The sequence below is a fragment of the Mixophyes fleayi genome, chromosome 5 (assembly GCF_038048845.1).
Source record: "Mixophyes fleayi isolate aMixFle1 chromosome 5, aMixFle1.hap1, whole genome shotgun sequence".
NCBI classification, from domain to species: domain Eukaryota; kingdom Metazoa; phylum Chordata; class Amphibia; order Anura; family Limnodynastidae; genus Mixophyes; species Mixophyes fleayi.
Window position 1 is genome coordinate 192,888,826 of NC_134406.1, and position 11,914 is coordinate 192,900,739.

The window sequence follows — 11,914 nt, forward strand, 5'->3', positions numbered from 1 at the left end:
AAAGAAGGTAACCTTTCTCGTGTGTGTGTCACTCAGGAACACTGTATATCATTGTAGCACAATGGGCTTTGTTGGTTCTGTGCTGTTTGTAGTAAAGATAATGACATTTTTGTGAAGGCAAATTGTGGGGAAAAAGTCATTCAAAATTCTACCTTGCTTAGGAACAGCATGTTTATTATAACCTTTACAAGTTAACCCGTGCATGATACTCATGCATTCTAGTGAAATCAAGCTACTTAAGGTGTTAAAAAGGTTCTTGTCATGCATTTGGGCCTAGCCCAGGCCTCCCCGGGGGAAGAGCGTTACTTCCCGACGCAAGCGCCCTTTTTTAACGTGGTTTTGTCCACATGTCACCACCTCATCATTTTTCTCCATCACCTCATCCTTCATCTCCACATCCTTCATCAAGCTACTTAAGGTGTTAAAAACTCCCCACTGTCGCCCCTGGCAACCACCAACCACTCCCAACTGTCACTTCTCCTTCAAGAAATATATAGGTCAGTGTATAACTCTGCCCAGCAGGTGGTGCTGCAACTTCGTTTTTTTTTTCCCCACACGCCACTAGGCATTTATATAACCTTTTATAATGACCAGATGTAGAGTGTGGTAATGTTGCGATGCTCTAGAATGCAGCTCCTGAAAAGGAAATTGTTATTGTTTTTGTTATAGTGACAAAATGAATTGGTGGGCAGAATTAACTTTTATGTAACTAGAGGTAGTTATAGGAAAGGAATTTATAATTCACATCATGTGCCTTAACTTGTTTAGTTTCTGGGTTGATTTTGCTTGCTACTGAAAAAACCCGAAACCAATCATCTACATGGAGTATGTTTGCACTGCCGGAGGAGCCATTAACTTTGATTTGGACTCTGAAAGGAAAAATATTTTTTTAAATTTGTTTCTTTTCCTGATATAGAAAATCGACCTCTCACTATTCACCATTATACTTTGTTTATTCTCTGCAAAGTGATTTTTCCTCTAAGGATTTCCTGTCAAAGCTTAAGACACTGAAACAATCAAATGGTTATTTTGTTTGCACAGATGACCAGTGGGACTTAATGTTTTTCATAAACCTACATTTTCTGTTATTAAAATAGCCACTCCAAGCCATGTTTACATTGTGAAGTTTACTACTATTGTGATTTTTGGCTCTTTAGCTCATGTGACTGGAATAGATTGTTTCATTTCATTAAATCTTCCTGTATCCATCACTCGGCCTTCATATCACAGATTTCCTTAAGCATCACTCTATGGCTACATATAGTATAGACTGTAATTTCCCCTGGGAATGTGAAACATTTAAGTGATAGATGTTAGAAAGTAAATGGTATTTTACCATCTTTTGTGAATTTGAAAATACCCTTATTGCAGAGTTCTAACCTATTTTATTCAGCCAATATTTTGTTACTCTTACTTTCAATGTAGGCTGTGTGGTGTTCAATCTCATTCATCTAAGAGCCTGACTGTCCCCAAATTGTTATAATCGTTTAAGCAAATCACCCCTGTTCTGCATGAAAAATGAATAACATTTACTCTAATTTCATAATAGATATTTAAACATATATCAATAAAACACATTTCAATATAAAATTACAATAAACAAGATTTTTTCATGGGCATAGTCCTTATACTATACATGCAGCATTCTACTTTTTAAATATGTGCAATATTTTACATTTACTTTAAATCTAGAGCATTTTATATGTAGATCTGTGGTGCATCACTTGTATGCATTGCATTTAAAGCAGTCAGTCTGCAAGGATGTAGCTTACTATAGGTGGAAGAAGCATCAGAATACTCCCTCTAGTGGGAAGCTTGCACAATAAAAATATCTGACTCATGTTTTAAAGGCCTTTTATTTGTAGGTAAAAATGAAATCTTCAAAATAATTTTCATATTCTCTTCTATAAAAACTTTCTATAAATTACTTTTAAATACCCAGCACTTGATGTTTTGATTTGTCACATGTAAAGTATGAATGATAATGTAACATTGCTCTGAAAGGGTTACCAGGTCCATGATTTGGCAATGTTGCCTTCAGCAGACTTGGGATATAATGGGTTTACTTAGGCACTGAAACAGATAAAGCTTCTGCAAAGTGAAGCAACTTCAAACGCCTCCATTTATGTACATCAGTCATTTATATCCAGCAACTGTGAAGAAAATGTGGGAACCAAGTTATGACATTGTAACATAAAAGCTCCCTATGCCTTTGTGTAACACACTACAATTAGCCATGTTGCAGTTATCAAACATCTATCTCAATATAAAAAATCTAATTCCTGCCTGTAAAGATTTGCAATAAGGAGGATAAGCTGCTTGGTCAATTTTCTTGCAGTCACTCATTTCACATGACAAGTGCTAATTAACTACAATATATTTTTCCCACAAACATGCCTCCATATTTCATTTCTATGGTAATACATGCACACAGTGAGACTGAATAGTCTTAAATGCAATGGGGGGAAATCAGTTCCCGTCCGAAGTACCGCCGTGCTAAAGGTATTACCGTTATTACGGTAATATTAACCCGGCTTTCTGCTTGCAGCTCGGGGAGCTGCGAGCAAAAACCCCGTGTTAGAACTACCGTAAAAACGGCCATTGTGCGCACTGTTACCGTAAAAACGGCCATTGTGCGCACTGTTACCGTAAAAACGGCCATTGTGCGCACTATTACCGTAAAAACGGCCATTGTGCGCACTGTTACCGTAAAAACGGCCATTGTGCGCACTGTTACCGTAAAAACGGCCATTGTGCGCACTGTTACCGTAAAAACGGCCATTGTGCGCACTGTTACCGTAAAAACGGCCATTGTGCGCACTGTTACCGTAAAAACGGCCAATTGAATTCCCCCCAATGAGTTCTTGCTATACAGATTGTCAGCTTTCAAACACAAGTGTCGGGAGAAAATGGGTAAAGTGCATTAAAACTAAACCTCATCTCGTGTATTTTTCCTTCTTGGTGACGCTTTTTTTTTCTCAACAATTTTGTTTACTTTTCTTTCCCATGAATTCTGTTGTACTAGTAACACGTGTCGTATGCCTGAGTAATAGGTTGTGCCATGTTTTAATTCTAAAAACTGTGCTAAAATGTTTCAATACAATGATTTGCTTGTGTGATCATTCTATTTTTAACTTGGTTTTGTAGTGTTAGTTGCCCAAAAGTGCATTAAAAATGGATAGGTGTGAATAATCCCTCATAGGGTTTGTTTTTAAAACAATGTTTCTTTTTGTTTTCTGTCTGAAAATGACAGCTCTCAGTCTTGTTGAAATTACCGAATTCTGTGTAATAAAGGATATTGCTATTCTGTTGCTTCAACAGGCTCTTTTTGGTGCCTGTGTTCATGAAGATTAAATCCATTATAAACTTGGCACCAACTGTTTTAAGAGACATAAGTATGTGTCTGCAAATTTATTTAAACAGTTCCTACCCACAAGAACTTCATAGTAGTGCATTGTTAGCAGAGTGGTTATTCAGGCAAAGAATCTTTTCTTTCCACTACGAAGAGGTAAAATTCTAGTTAGAAAGTAAGTCTACAAGTGATGCCTTAGAGAGATCGTTACTACATAGAAGTTTCCATTCATATGTTCTAAAAATTTACTGTTCATCTGTTTATGTAAAAGGAGATATTTATAGACTAATTCCACAGTGTTTACACTAAGCATCTGTCATAATTCAACAAAAGCTACAAAAATATCCAACTGAAATATTACTTATTTTGAAGCCCTGTTCCTGGTTAATTGTTAATTTTTCAGTAAGCTACTCCTTTTCCTTCCTTCCCCATTTCTGTGGTATAGCATTGGCAAAACTTGCCATTCTGAAATGGCCACTGAAATGGGAGTCATATGATAGACCTTTCAGGAAACTTTAAGCTCTCTGCACCCGTGTTTTTTTTTTTTTAAACTTTTCTTTGTTCGTTGTTTGGTCATAAAAACACGGTTTACTTGGGAAAATTGGAGCAAGTGTCAACTGAATTTGTGTATGTATGTGTAAGATGATCTAGATATAGATAGATAGATATATAGATAATCTCTCTCTCTACCCATATAGAGGGGGAGGGAGATATCTATACATATGTGCGTGTGTGAAAATATTTATATTTCCCCTTCATACACAAGACCTATCTTGGAGTTGAGAATCTGTTTGGGAGCAGCTATTACTAAATCTAGAAATACATTACTACTACATTTTACACTTTTGTGTTGATACTTGTGAAAACAGACAACAATACAGCTCTCCATTCCCAAATGTGTAACACACTACCAGATGTGCAGTGATATGTAGAACACCATTAAATATATGATATTGAAATTAGTTAATGTAAATTCCAAAGACTTTTCAATAGATTACATTAAGGTTAAAAATACTTGTGCATGCAAGACAATGTCCTTGTTTTCCATTACACTAGCACTGCACTATCCTCAAAAATTTCCCATAATCCTTTGCTATAGGAGCAGCTGTGTAATGTTTGCTGTATTGTTGTGGTGTTTGCTGACTTCTCCCCCTTGTTCCCACACCTGTAGAGGAAACGTGCTGGTCTTGAATTTGTCCCCTGCTTTCCCCTTTAAGAAATGTCTATATTTGGTGTCTGCTGTCTGACCATATGAAAGTTAGTGTTTTGCACCCACAGTGTTTACATGTGAGTTTGGTAAACATCATATTGCTATTTGCACAAATGTGCTGTAGCCCACAAGAACCAATACAATCTTTGTGTACATTCAAATTTCCTCTAGAAAAAGAACACTTTGATTGTGCACTTTGTCCCATTTTGTTAAAGCAGTCCAATTGTATAAATTTTGGTCGCTAATGTCTGTTCCCATGTTTAGGCTTTTAGTAAGTGGGGAGGAGGGGGTAAGGTCTGCAGAGTGCAACATTAATGCTTTTGTATATGCTTTAACCGACCATTTAAGTTACCTGTGTATGCTACATTGTTTTGCTGAACAAAAGAGAAGCCTAGGGGCAGGGACTTGCTACATATTAACATTTTTTTCCCCATAAAAATAAATCTATAAACTCGGCTATTTAACAGCTGGCATAATCTCTTGGGGTTGGCTTGGGTGGCTTACGTTTTCGCTAAATACTCTAAGGTGATTTTTCTAAATAAGTTTTATGGCCGCTTTGTGGATCTGTTTTTTTTTTTTGGGGGTTTTTTCCGTGTTGTATGGGATTTTCTCTTAATGAGATAAGGTAATTTGTACACCGCTTTACCAAACTTTATACCTTTATTAGTTTCCTTAATTATAGTCTGAGTATATACAGTTGAAATATCTTTTTAATCTGGGGAGGGGGGGGGGGGCAAGGTTATTAGTGGGTCACAATTGTCATGTGACATGTTTATGGGCCTCTCTAATATTGTAATATATGAAACTGGATTCGGGACCTTCTTCTTTGGAATCACTGTTCTAATTTAATTCACAAGTCTTAATATCCAAACACACTGTGCCAACATGTAGCAATACAAGAGGAAGACTTTAAATCTTCCAGTTGTTTGTACAGACCAGTAGCTGTGCATGGATTATGTCACGTTAATAACTTCTTAGCCCATAGAACAAATGAGAGATTTTTCTGCCAAAATGAAAAACCTGTGCAGAATTAGCTGAGATGAGGAGGAAGATCTGCATAGCACAGATTGTTTGTCCCTTTCCATACACTAGCATTACATTGATTTTCTATATATGATGGCATCTTACCAAGAGTCTGCGTATATAAATATATATGCAAATCATCAAACTTATCATAATGCAAAATATATAGATTTAGAACAGTGGAAATGTCTCATAACAACATATATAATTTTGATGTTGACCCCTTTGGCTACCCAGTCGTGGGGGTCTGTTGTCAAATTGTGGGTATATTTTTACACAGTCGGTGAAAATACTGATCATTTTAATGTAAAAGATTTAATTAAATTTCAGGGCCACATCATCTGATCAAGCAAAAGTAAATTCACATATCAACCAAACAACTCTGACTCACAAATGACACATCAATTAATGAAAAACATTAATTTATTAAGTTGTCAAATATTAATTGGTCAACTTAAATATGTTTGCCACCTGTCTCTGGTTGTCTACACTGGAGCCTGGAGCAGTTCTGGTGCCTCTTTCATTATACTTACCAGGAACTGATTTATGTATGCCTCCAGCTCCCGCATGCGGCCCTCCTTCTCCATCTCGGCATCACGCTGTAGCAGTAGTTGTATCAGCTCCTTCTGTGTTAAATGTTCGTACTTTGATGGCTGCTCTGGAGGGCAAAGTTGGTCCTGCTCCTTTCTCTGGTCGTGATGTACTGACATATCCAGGCCATCGCAAGGTGTTTTCTGCGGAGTCTCCTTGTTTTTAGATGACATCCAGCTGCCTGCATATCACCTCTTTTTCTTTCCTCTGCGGGGTGGCCTTGGAACATACTCCTCTGGATATATATATAGCTGCCATAGGACGTATTCTTTGTGGGTGCTGGAGGCTGGGGAATGTGATGACTGTTAGCAGCACTATCCAGCAGTTTCTGATTGGCTGATTTTGTTTTGACCCCTCCAGCTGATTGTACTTAATTGGTTAGCATTGGGATATATATATATATGTAGATATCTATGTATGTGTGTGTGTGTGTGTGTATGTGTATATATTTGCACACACTGTTCTTGTGGTGATGAGTTTTGGGTTTGAGATTCTGCTGGCAGTTCTGTAATCCGTTTCAGTGCGGATTAGTTATAATGTTTTTCTATCCTGTATTTGTTAATTTGCTAGTCTGTGCTCAGTACCATATGGAGGAGCCAGGACAATGATATTATTTCCATGGCTTTTATTGCACTGATAAGAATGTGGGTTGAAACAGTTACAATTTTTTTTGTTTTATTAAAACTCCTGATAAAACAGATTCAATGTAAAAATATTGTTTACAACTTAATTTTATCTTTTGTGTGCATGTTTTGCTATTGGATTACACACATTTCAGCATTGTTTTGTTGATAGTTTCACTGTTGTATGTGGTAGCCTATACCAGACATGGTTGCTTACTTACATAGGCAGAATGAATACGAATTTATTCTGCATCGTTATATTATATGCACATGACTGTGCTACTTACTTTTGCTACTTTGCAATGTTCAAAGATTTTTTTGCAAGCTACACTAAAGCGCTGCAATGTTTCCTTCAATTTTTAACAATTTTCTTGTCTGCTTTTACCATTATCTAACTGTAAATAAATTACCTGATCTAGTTTTAAATGTCAGGGAATATGACTCTGATCCTTACAATACAATTAGCCTGAGCAGATGGCCTTCAATCCATTTGGAAGCCTTTCACCTTGATTCTTGAAGTTTGAAGGCCATAGGTTTAGCTTTCCTTGCCTACATCGCCTCTGTTTGGGGAGAGCATGGCTTGCTCAAATTCAATTTCTTACATATCCTGTTTTGATTTTTAAAATCAAATAAGATTGTTTCTTTAAAATGTACTTTAGATTACCAAAATCATAAATATTCTAAATTTTGTCTACAAAATCAATAAAGGTCGCACCATTTTTTTTAAAATTTGTTTCTTGTGCACCTTTGTCTAGTTCACCTTTGTCTAGTTATCTGTTAAACTCTCAGCTTGATAGGACTTTAACCTGTAAGAAAACAAAGCAAAGGTTAAATATGAAGCCAAGGGACCATTTGAAATGTCCTTGTGTCAATAGCATAACATTTGCTGTATATTTTTGCTTCCTTGTCAAAAACAGAATTCTGTGAACATGGCGAAAAAACATTGTGTAAACTAAAATCAAAAAGCATTTGCTAAACATATGCAGCTTTCTTTAATTGTTAATCCAGAGTTGGGCAAAATGCACTTAAATAGACTAGAATGGTTATACTCTGATATATAGATATAGATATATATATATAGATATATATATATATAGATATATATACACACACACACAGAGTATAACCATTCTAGTCTATTTAAGTAGAATTATTATATCAAAATACATAGGAGAGACAGTGACTAATACATTATAAGACAATATATATATATATATATATATATATATATATATATATATATATATATGTGTCTGAGTTTGTATGTTAGGAAATTTAGACTGTAAGCTCCAATGGGGCAGGGACTGATGTGAGTGAGTTCTCTGTACAGCGCTGCGGAATTTGCGGCGCTATATAAATAAATGGTGATGATGATGATGTGTGTGTATATGTGTATATATATATATGTATATATATATATATATATATATATACACAATATATATAGTGTGTGTTTTATAACGTATTAGTCACTGTCTCTCATATGTATTTTGATATACTCGTATATGCGTATGTTCATAATCCAGTAGCCTAACCAGAGTGCTTGGTTGCATGTGTACTGCGCCTTTTTCAAAATGTGAATTTAACTGCATCTGAACAATGACATAGCTTAGAATTTCTATTGAGTAGAATGATGCAACAAATAATTGATTGCATCACTAGACAATACCAGTGTTTTGACACAAATGGTAGCCGTATGTTTATTCCTTATGTGCACTTGCGTATGTTTACATTGTGGTCTGTTGCATCGTGTGTCACTATATTACAGGTATATACTCTGTACAGCGCTGCGGAATTAGTGGCGCTATATAAATATCTGATGATGATGTAGAAAAGGAACATGGCATCTCTCATTAGCATTTCCTAATATTGCATTGTTGACCTGAAGACAGTCTCACATGCAGAAAACTTTTTTACTCCACAGCTCCTTAGTGCATCTGTGGCAGCTGAATATCCGCCCTCCAGGGGATTTACTGCTAAAAGGCAATAATTATGTGGAGACCAATCAATTGTAAAATTTATATCATTTCTTATTTTATTCTGCTGGTACATAGAAAAAAAAATCTTACATTTGTGGTGCTGGCTACTACACACACGCAGAATGGAAAGTATTATTTCAGTCATTCATCCTGTATTTAATAAAGGAAAGCAACAACTGCAGAGTGATACAGATATGCTGAGCAGTTTGTCTCCAAATCTTTTCTGTTTATAACACTATGAAATGTCTTGATGCTTTAAATATATTTGCCATGCATATACCGTAAAAGGCAATGTAAAGTGATCTGTATAGTTGAGTTTCCCACTTCAGCTTTGCTGCACTGCATAATAAATCCACAGGTTTCTGTTTCTGTTTTTTTCTTTTCTTTCTTGCGTGTATGAATCAGATATTCACCCTTTGTGTATGTTCTGCTGTCCCATGGAGCACTGCGTTTATGATTGTTGATACTCGGTAATGTCAAGATGTACAATGTGTTGGTCTATATTCAAATGTTAAATTATATTTATCTCCAAATTAAACATGGTCAACTATGTTCAGCATTTAAATGAAAATGAAGCCTATATATTTTTGTACATAACATAATCGTAGTGCTTGCACCACTTGCCCTTGTGTATAATAAACAAACTATATATATATATATATATATATATATATTACACACACACACACACACACACACACACACACACACTTACACACACACACACACACACACACCTGACTCCAGTCACATTGACACTGTGAAATTCTGCTCTACGGTGTCCATTTTAGATAGGTGCTCTAATGAATATAACAGGTTTATGTAAAGCTAATACATGTAACAGTTTTGTCTGAAAATGTGGATGTTTTACGTCAAACGAGCCCCAAATCGCAGCATGTTTGAGCCCAAAGCAGTCTGCAATCCAGATCCTGTCTGATCAGGACTAGCATATGCAATCCAGTATTCTATGACCTTAATCTGCCAGTGATTGTAGTGAGTGGACTGCAATAACTTGTCCCCAGACCGATCCAGTTTGGTCCTCCACATACTTCCTAAATAACGTAAATCCAGTTGCACAGAGTTTAGTCTACACTGATCCTTTCAGTTGTGGGGCAGCACGGTGGCGTGGTTAGCACCTTTGCCTTACAGCACTGGGGTCATGAGTTCAATTCCCGACCATGGCCTTATCTGTGAGGAGTTTGTATGTTCTCCCCGTGTTTGCGTGGGATTCCTCTGGGTGCTCCGGTTTCCTCCCACACTTCAAAAACATACTAGTAGGTTAATTGGCTGCTAACAAATTGACCCTAGTCTGTGTGTGTGTGTGTTAGGGAATTTAGACTGTAAGCCCCAATGGGGTAGGGTCTGATGTGGGTGAGTTCTCTGTACAGCGCTGCGGAATTGGTGGCGCTATATAAATGGTGATGATGATTGTGCAAAGTTGGCTTATGCTTCTTATAAGGCTTGGTGTGTTATCAGTGTAGGATGTACAAAATGCTGCATTTGGATTGCATGAAGTATACTTGATTTTACATCTTTCACAAAAACTGATCTGGAATTGTTTTATTTCAGCATCCGCCTAGGGAGCCTTGCAGTCTTATTCATGGAAGGGAGTCCAACTTGTTTGTAGAGTGGAAATGGATGAACTGATCACCATGACTTCTATTCAAGGTCAGTTTACAAAGTGTGGAGATTTTAAATGCTTACTCGCAGTATAAAATGCTTACAGTAACTAACGTGGGGTAGTTTATTGTTGTAGTGTTACAAGCATTAGAAGGCAATGCTGATTAAGTCCCGATCAGCATGCCGATGTATGTGTACACACTAAAAGTATTTTATGATTTACCTTCAGATCTGTGCTCTTCATTGGTCATAACCATCGGCTGAAAAGTTCAGAACTCTGCACAGTCCATAGAGATCTATGTAGAGATCTATGGACACTGCCGGTCATGAGTGCATTCACACTGCAGAATTGGAACGACATAGTTCCATCGTTGAACAAGATTTTTAGTTCAGTGTCAAAATGAAATGATACAATGTGCTTTGGAACTATAATCATTCCTCGTTGGTGTGTACACACTAATGCGATATCTGGCCTAATGCTCGATTATCGTGTGATTAGCCCGTTAATTGTCTGAAAACCCTGTAGTGTGCGCCCAGCCTTACTTGACTTTATTAAGTGCTGGTAAAGTGATAAGCTATGTATTTGTATTTATTTTTTTATCATAAATCTGAAATATTGTTATCACTCATACAGGCATCATGTCATGGTACTACTGTGAAACCCCAAATTTGATCATGCATAATAAAATGATCCAAATGACTATGGTTGAGAAGTAAGGGGATTTACTTCCTGTCCGGTAGAGAAAACATTGTACAAAAAAATGACCTATAGGTTTAGCTCTGCGCTTCTATCTAAAAAACAAACAGTAAATCAATAATTATGCAATGTTGGCGCTGAATATCTAAGAAAGGGAGTCACTGTTCAACTAGTAATCACCGTATAGAGTCTCTAACCAGTATCTCAGACTTTGGTGGGGAAATAGAAATGTTCTTGTAATACACTGGACTAAAGCCTGCAGTATATCGAGATTCCCGATTGTAATACCTCGGGAATGTCCTCTGCAGGAGGGTCCATAAGAATAAAGTGAAGCAAATGTCAGTGTTACCTGGATTAAAGAAGACCCTGCCCTTTTATTATCCTTGGACAAGGTGGGCCTGAGTCTTTAAGAATAGCAAGGCAAAAAAAAAGTTTGATCCTGGACATTGTTACAATGCAAAGGGTGCAGATTATTTTATTTTTTTGCACATAAGGAAAATACTGGCTGTTTTTACTTGTAGCATAAATACTTGATAGCTTTATTTTTACACTGAAATTTGGGACAATGGGTAGAGAGGACCCTGCCCACAAGAGCTTACATTCTAAAGGGAGGGGTGGTGAGAGACAGTAGGACCAACTGGGAGAAAATGGAGATGGCAGGCAAAGAAGAAGAGGAGGTGATTGATAAAATGGTTAGAAGGTGCTAGAATAGGTGAGCTTGAAAAGGCAAGTTTTGAGTGAGCGTTTGAGGAAGTGAGTTTTGGGGCTTAGTCAAGTGAGACGGGATAGGGAGTTATAAAAAATGGGGACAGCACGGCA

At 36.9% G+C, this 11,914-nt stretch overlaps 1 protein-coding gene across 3 annotated transcripts in view; it reads left to right on the plus strand.

Annotated features, from left to right (window-relative positions):
- ZNF516 (zinc finger protein 516) overlaps positions 1 to 11,914 on the plus strand; it is a 79,256-nt gene that overhangs the window by 23,868 nt on the left and 43,474 nt on the right. For all 3 annotated transcript variants that reach the window (XM_075213216.1, XM_075213215.1, XM_075213217.1), the window contains exon 2: positions 10,348 to 10,446. The gene's annotated coding sequence lies outside the window, so the exon portion shown is untranslated. The remainder of the gene's footprint in view (positions 1 to 10,347; positions 10,447 to 11,914) is intronic.